This window comes from Atractosteus spatula, chromosome 3, assembly GCF_055471065.1.
Source record: "Atractosteus spatula isolate fAtrSpa1 chromosome 3, fAtrSpa1.hap1, whole genome shotgun sequence".
In the NCBI taxonomy this organism is placed as follows: Eukaryota; Metazoa; Chordata; class Actinopteri; order Semionotiformes; family Lepisosteidae; genus Atractosteus; species Atractosteus spatula.
The window spans coordinates 15980486-15989599 of NC_142708.1; positions in this window are offsets into that span (position 1 = coordinate 15980486).

Below are 9114 nucleotides of genomic sequence, written 5' to 3' on the forward strand. Positions count from 1 at the left end.
ATTTCAAGCTCTGAAATTAATGTGACTGATGTGTGCAGTGAGAACTTATACTGAATATTACCAATGCTATTATATTTCAGAAATATTATATCATATTGCTGCGTCAAATGCAAACATGCCGTTTCAGTAAACGTTATCAGTGTGTCTTAAATCTGTTTCTTTGTACTTTACTCCTATTACCTTTCGTTTTTATGAGAATCGAGATTGGATCCAAGAATTCAGTAAATTAGTCATGAAAACTGTCAGGGACTCGTCAAAAGTCAATCTAAATACCCAATATGTAGTAGATCATTGCTTTATCGTGCAAAAGCAAACTAATAATAAAACTTGAAATAATGTTCAAAATGACGCTGTATTCCCTTTCACCTATATTTTAGCACTTACAGTATCATCATCATCTACTACACCTATGAGTTATTAATTTTAAACACAGTAGTTATATAACAGTAAGTGTTTTATGGATGGTTACTGAATATCAATTTTTGGCAAAAGAGGCACACAAAGGTACTCGGAGGCAAAATGATTTTAACGTTTCAAATGGAATAATCCCACCAACTGTCCTTCGGCTTCACTCCATCTACAGCACTCGCAAACATTCAGGCTTTTATTTAAACCCGAGCTCCAAAAAGTCATCTTCATCTGCGCCACAAAAACGAAATTCTAGTTTAGTTATCCTTTATTTACGCGCATCCCCGACCACAAGCCTCATAGAGTACCAATTGTTTTGGGATAGACCATTAGTTACAATAAAACGAACACGATTATTTAATAACAATACTACAAAAGGAGAATAAACCCGATCACCGTGACTCCACCGTTTGCCTGCCTGCTCCCCAGAGGAGGTGTGCAATCTCCCTGGTCCAAGCAACCTTTGCGTTCCCTTGGTTTCCTAACCGTCTACCCGCCTCACCCCACAACTCCTCCTGCCGCTGCGGTTTGAAAATGGCCACTCGGTCCGGCCCCCGAGTTCCCAGCGCCCTCCGCGGCCTCCCCACGCTGCGAGGGCCGTGCTCTGTTTACACGCACGCCGCCTGCGGCGAGACCAGCGGGTCAGGAGAGCAGAGGATTTTGAATTGTAAATGGCTTTTCGATAAGTGCGACTTGTAGGCAAACTTGTAGGTTTTTAAATAAATTTGTCTCGTATCAAAATTAACCCAATAAAAGTGGATGAATGCGAATATCATGAAGTGATTTTAAAAATGTATGCAGTGTGAAACATTGTGGAAAAGAAGAAAGCTCTTTGTATACCAGAAGAAAGCTCTAACGGGTGTCATTTTATATTCAGTGGAGGATTTTAAGACTTTAAAATGATGGTGGCATTATGTAATTTTTTGCTGATTTTTGTGCTGAGATGAAGTGGTGATCAAGTTCTGTCAGACAGAAGAATTTTAATTAAAACGAAACCATTTAATAAAAATACAACATACTCTGTTTAAAACACTTTTAATACTGTTTAATATATGCACTGATTAAAATACCATTGCACAAGTAGTTTTCTAAGATTAGTTTTGTGTATTTTCTGCTACAAAGTGTAATTCATACTATTCGTGTTCAGAAAGTCACCATAAACTACTCGGGAGAAGGAAACCGAGGGAACCCTAGCGTTTTCATAGGTTATAGCTGGTAAATATTCCCAAAATCCGAGATGAGTTCTTTGACACTGCAAAATGTCTTTATATAAAATACTGTACTTTAAACAATGTTTTCAAGTTGCAAAACGGCGGTTTCTTTCAAGTGTAAAAAATATACACTTTAATTTGGTCATCACGTAAACTGTGATTTTAGGATTGCGTTGCGCTATTTTTCAGGTTTGTACGTCTCCCTTAGTCTTTCATCAAGCAAAGCCAATTGTTAGGGATGCGTCGTCAACCCGATTTTCTGCTGGCCCAGATCTGGGTTGTGCCATGAACCGGCTACAAATGAAGTTCGCCAAGAGGATCCTGCCATCTTACGGGAGGTATTGTTGGTCTCTTAGAGTCCAGTGTAGTGTGTTTTGATGAGAGAGGGATCATAGAATAAGGTGAACGGTTTGTGATGACGTCACACTGTAGGACCCGGAGTAGCCCCACTGAGCTGAAGGGCTGGTGTTTTAGCACAGGAGTTCTGACAGTAGGTGGGTATCCTTCCACTCCCTCCTCACCTGACTGACTGGAGAGAGATCAGTGCCATGTGCCACGTGTCAATATTGGGAAAGCAGCTCATCCAGGCAGGCAGGATGCCTCTTGGCACATGATTGTCTACAGTATCTAACACTCAACTGCATTTTAGACAGTGTCCTATTGTCTGCATTTTAATAATAATAATTCCTTACACTTACTGTATATAGCACTTTTCTGGGCACTCCACTCAAAGCACTTTACAGGTAATGGGGACTCCCCTCCACCACCAGCTATGTGCAGCCCCATCTGCAGCAGTATGCTCACCACACATCAGCTATCAGTGGGGAGAACAGAGTAATGAAGCCAATTCATACAGTAGATGGATATTTTTAGGAGGCCATGATTAGTGAAGACCAATGGGAAATTTGGCCAGGATAACACCCCTACTCTCTTCGAGAAACACCATGGGACCACAGAGAGGCAGGACCTCACTTTTACGTCTCATCTGAAGGATTGCACCTTTATACCATCGCTATACTGGGGTGTTAGGACCCACACAGACTACATGGTTTGAACCCCCTACTGGCCCCATTTTCCAGCAGCAACCTTAGTTTTTCCCAGGAGGTCTCGCATCCAGGTACTGACCAGGCTCACACCTGTTTAGCTTTGGTGGGTTGCCAGTTGTGAGTTGCAGTTGTGAGTTGCAGGGTGATATGGCTGCTACTCCTGGTTTCTACTTCACCTATAAAAATACAACCTAACTTTGGCAACTGCAGTTTGTTTCTTTGTTTCACCCTTATCACATACTAATTTCTGCTATATCCATTCATTTCTCTTCTCTGTTTTTGGGTTTTTAGCGTTTGTATCATTTTTGCTTGAAGCATCCATTTCTGCTGCCTGCATGTTAATGCTGTACAGACTGCAGACTTAATAAATAATTATCTACGTCTGTACATACATTATATATGTCAATTATATGTAAATATTTACAGTATACAGTACATAAAAAAGAAGAAATGAAAAGTATTCTAAATGCAGTTGTGATCAGAACATAGAGGTGTGAATTAAACCTGATAGACGTGGCACTCTAGTGTGTTTTTTTCTTTGTATTTCTAGACATAACAATAGATCTGTCCCCACTACCATTATGGGTTTTTATTTCTGGTTACAACAAAAACTAAGTGGAAAAAATACACTTAAATACATTTGGAAGCTTAAAGTGTTTAATCGGAATTAGGTGGGTCGTCCATGATCTGTTCAAAATTTATTTCTTGGCTTTTCGTCTTGTTTCAGCCTGTGTTGGCATATATCTCTCCACATTTTGTTCCCTAGATGAAATATCTAGGACAAGACACTTGGGCCTCATACTAAATTCCAGATTCATGACTGTATATGGTAAATTAAACTGTAAGTGTTCAATCTTTTAGTCTGATAAACTCAATTATAACTTTTTCAATTATGACCTGAACAATGCTGAAAATACAACAGATACAGTAGGTTTACTAAAAAAAACCCAAAGGCATTAAAGTAAAACTCAGTTGAAACATCTCGATATTTGGTATTGGGACATTTAAAGTGTATTGTTCAAAAAACGATTTAAATCATCATTATGTAAGTCCAGCAGATACCCTTTACCTTTGGTTTCAATGTGTTTCATTGTAGAACCTATTGATAGAGGTGGAAAACCTACTTTTGAAAACTGTAGTTAGCGATTTGCTGAAAAAATCAAAACATATACAAAGTGTAATCCATCTAATAGTTGACAGGTTTAAGAGGGACTGACCTATAAAGTAAAACAATTTTAAATAAATTTGTATCTATGTATGAGTGTAGTCACTGTTATACTGTACTGTATATCCAATGCTTTAGATCACTTAAATGGACTGCACTACTGAAGTCAATAATGTATAAAAACTGTAATCCCTATGTTATAGAACAATCCCCATGAGTATGTGATCATTTCAAGGCTGTGCCAGGCTAGGGTAGCTAGAAACCAATAGATCACCAGGGTCTGATGCTATTTACCCACTCATTTGATGGTATTCATATACTCTTAGCATGGATACTTTAACTCATTTAGATTGGGAGCAGTACCCAAGGACTGAAGAATTGCAGTTGTAACGCCAATTTATAAAAAGGGGGCACAGATATGTGTCAAGAAACTACAGATTTCTTGGCACTTATCTGTGCCCCCTTTTGTAAATTGTTCATGTAGACGATTCATAGAGACTGAGCCTTACTTCAATTACGGGTAAAACCTTTGAAATGATAGATCTAAATGAAAAGATTACACCAAACACAATGGACAGGGAGACAGCCAGCATGGATTGAGAAAGAAAAGGCTTGTTTAACTTAGCTAACAAGGACAGAAGATAAAACTAAAGGATTAGATATTTAAACTTCTGGAAAGCTTTTAAATATGGACCTTCATGAAATATTGATTCTAAAATTAAAAGCCAAAGGAATCCAGGCTAATGTGTGCTCATGGCACAACTTCTAATTGGGCCAATGTAAGCAGTAATGCGCCGCAGAGATTTGTTTTGGGCCTGTCTGATTTACATCAGTGGTTTAGATTGTGATACAGTTAGCAAACTGTTTAAATTTACAGATTGTACAAAAACAAGGGGAGTGGTAAGCATTGAAATCTCTTCAAGAAACGAATAAACTAATAAAAAAATATCGGACAGTACGCTGATATATGGCAAATTAAAGTCTGCATTGAAAAGTGAAAAGTGTTCTACACGGGTAGCTGGAACATAAGATACAGATATTGCACTGGTAATACAAAGCTACTAGAAGCTAAAAAGGATCTGGATGTGTAGACTCTTCTTATGGTCTCATCAATGCACTGTGAGGAAACAATACAAAAAACAGAGGAGGAATAGCAAAATGAGTGTGATTTACAGCATATCCAGGGAAGATATGCTCAGGCTTCAAAGGTCACTTGTAAGACTACTCTAGAATATTTTGTTCAATTTTGGTAAGCATACTGCAAAAATGATTTTATAGTCTTCAAGAATACAAAGGAGAGCAACAAGAATGCTCAATCCATAGGAACATGTGTAAAAATGTTAAATTAGAATATACATCTGATACCATTTTCTTCCCCGTTGAAAGTGACCAATGTCACCTCGTTATTACAACATACCCATTAGATAAGGAAACTGAATCTAAAAATGTCATAAAATCTTACTCCTTGTTTATAACTTCCTAAAAGTCTGATGTTGCACACTTAATTTTTTTTCATGGACTGAGCCTTTCTCAATCTGCCTACATATATTTCTAATTTTGTCCTTTTGTCAGTAAGATCCACATCGGTTAAATATGACCACAAAAAATGCAGACTTAATCTTTTAGTGGGATTGTACCGGAGGCTAGTCTCAGTATCGACTCCCGATTTGTGACACAAGAAATGAAATGCATTTTTCATCCACTAGGTGGCAAAGCAAAAATCAAGATTGCGGTGCAATGATGCATATTTGATAGTCATTCATTCTTCACAATTCATTGCAAAATATTTACACCAGTGTGAAGTTTCACACTGAAAACATAATGATTCTTTTATATGTGTGTATGTTCTCATTTGATGCAGTCTTGATTAATTATTATGTTTAAAATATTTGATTAAATCTTTTAGACTGGATTGCTGCATTTCGTTTTGTGCAATGGTACAGTATGTAGTCTAATATTTAGTTCATAAGCTATAGGCAGCAATACAAAAATATTTTTATAATACTCCCCAAACAACAGCTATTAAAATTGTTGTTGTGTGTTTGTTGAACAATATATAAAATCTAAAAAATATAAAGATATAAAAAATACCAACAATAATAAAACATTGTAACCACATCGTAACATTTTGAAATCAAGACAAATCGTTCACCACTAAGAACACATTTGGGGGGATATTACATCTATCGCAATGATTCCAACTTTATTATTGATTTTAAATTATTAATGTCACAAATCCATATTTAATAATGCAGCAGGATTTAATTTCCATTTGAAAATAATGCAGCAAAATATATAAATATATAAAACACGGCACAAAGCCTATTAAATGTGACTCATTATTAAAGTGTTGTACTAAGCTTGTTTGCTCAGGAACCACAGAGGAAACACAACTGCTCTAAATTCGTTCATTATTTATACAGTGAACCCAGTCTTACACTTAGACCCGGAGCACCTAGCAGGAAGAAAAGTTAGCTATTCTAATGCCTCTAGCAGAAACAAGAGACCACAAGCATAGATGGCTAACAGGACTGACACCAAGCAGACGAGCAGGGGAATGAGATGTAAACAAGCATCAGTATATACTGTACATACAGCACACAAAACAGCAGGGAGAAGGAATCAGGAACCACTTATAACAAACGTGCATTAACAACCCTAAACTCATACAGTGCTTGGCCACCAAGTGCGGGCAAGCAGTCTTTGTCCTGGATGAAGTCTTTGGGATATCTCATCCACTTTTGTGTGCATATTAGCAATCCATTAGAGGTGAGAACACCCTGACCAAGTCTTTGCAATATTTTGAAAATATGTTTTTATTAGAGTCCTCATCTTCTCTTTTAAGATCTAGACTACAGGAACAAGATTTTCATTGTTTTCCTAGCAAATATGCACAATGTTGAAACTGAAACCCAATTTCCCATAAGATTGCATTTCCGTTAACATGTCAAATGTTTTGCCTTTTGCCTTTTGAACAAAAATATAATAGTTCTGGCATCTATCCATTTTCTAACTGCTTTATCCAATACAGAGTCACAGGGGAGCCAGCACCTATCCTGGCAAGCAATAGGCACAAGGCAAGATACTGTACACCCAGTCCGTAGCAGGACACATAAAGTCACAACAGACACAGAGACACACCAGGGTCAATTATCCTTCCACAATGTCTTCGGACTCTGGGAGAAAACTGAAGCATCCAGAAGAAAACCACACAAACACCAGGAGATCATACAAGTTCCATGTAGACATGACCCCAGGAACTGAACCCAGGGCCTCAGTGATGCAGGGTAGCAGTATTAACCACTTTGCTACTGTGCTACCCTTATACTGTTATTACATTGAAAAATATCTTAAAAATTATTTTGGGTATGTCTCAAGAGATGGTCAGGTTTTTTTTTCACACAATCTATTTCACCCACAGCACAGATATGGGGGCATTTTATTCTATTTTACATAATGTACTGTAACACCATGCTAGATGGCTCAGTGTCATGGATCTTTTAAGGAGGCATGTCACAAGAAAAAAGACACACATTAGAAAGGATACCGTTTGGTAGACACTGATAAATTCAAGGATTTCATCCAGTTGTTTCTTGAAAGAAGCCCGGGTATCAACAAGATTGCTCCAGATTGTTCCAGATTGAGGGGAACTAGCTGTGGTGGTTCAGCCATCTGGTGAAGATGCTGAAGGTGTACTGGGAAGAGACCCTTGGGCAGACCCAGGATATGTTTGAGGGATTGTATCTCAGCTGGCCTGGGAGCACCTGGGAATCCACCAGGAGGATATGAAGACTGTTGCTGCGGAAACGGAAGTCTGATCTGCCCTGCTCAGCCTTTTACCACCACAACCCTCACCAGGAATAAGTGGTCAAAAAATGCATGGATGTAAAATGATTTAACACAGTCCCAGAAGGTCTTACTTTCTCTCCTTCATGCGAATGCCAGCACGTTTTCTTCTTCTGGTCACTAAGACTCACACCAGCAGCAAAAACTGTCACATACAGCTCAGAGTGTTACGGGAGCCGGTCCTGACTCCCATGTTGAGTGTAGTTGAGGACCCTGTGCAGATGGTATAATCCAGAAGTGACTTGAAAAGGGCTACGGGGAAAACACAGTTAGGAAAGGAAGGGATGGCGAACAGGGGATGGTGCCGACAGTGATCAGGTGCAAGGGGGGAGCACAGGCAAACAAGTCCAGTGGGAGTCCAAAAGGGAAAAACAGGCGCAGTCCAAAATCCAAAACCGAGTGATCCATCCAAGACGAGACGGGGTTAAATCCGGAACGGGATCTGGAACAGGAACAGGAGGTTAAAAACAGACTAACGAGGCCAGGCGCTCCGAGCCCCGGACTCATCTAGGCCAGGACGCCGATCCAAAGCCTAAGCCCTCAAGCCGCGGATGTAGGGCGAATTGATGCTAGGCGGGTTTCCGGGCGTCCTTCTTCCATTGCAGAGCCCTGAGCTTCCGGAGCACCGGGTTTAAATAATGGTGAATCCAGGGACAGGTGTACGCGATAATGAAACTAAAAACACAAAAGGGTCGGAGGGTCCTCTAGAGGAGGGATGACGACCGTGACACAGAGACACAGCTGCTCCCCTACAATCGTCTTTGAATAGTTTATCTTTGAATAGGATAAACTTTGAATGAGTTTATCCTCATGTTCCCTCACAAGTTCTGTAACATTTCCAGGTACCCCTGGAAAAGGTCCTGTTTCTCCTGCCTAAATGGCACCCTAGAATCCAAAATCAACATTTTTTTTTTCTGTTTGTTGGTGGGGGTTTCATCAGGTCTTCAAAAGACATTTCACACTTGGACTTGCAGGTGCTCTGTGCCCAATACAACCCAACATCCCGATGTCACACCCCACACTCTCCCTCGCAAATGGCGTTGCATTCCCAAACCCACTGTTTCACGATCTCATTCCTAATTGAACGCATCCCATTCCCACATGCACCAGATTCCACAAATTCTCACTCCTGAACCAATTATCCAACCACATCCCTTTCCTTTCAGTATTGAAAGTTCCCTCACACACCAACCCATGCTCCCTATTGAGAAGCCTCCAGTAGAATTCTCTTGTGTGTGGTTCTAAGCCTTTTGACTGATCTCCTGGTACCTAATCTTTGCCCCTGCCTTTTGACCATGCCTTTTGGATTTTGTTTTTGGATTGTCTTTTGGATTTCTCTCGTTACCGGACTCATTGCCTCCTTAGTCGACCTAGCCCCTGGATTACGTCTTTTGGATTGTCCCTGTGCTACTCTGCATCCAGCGAGATTCACGGTTAC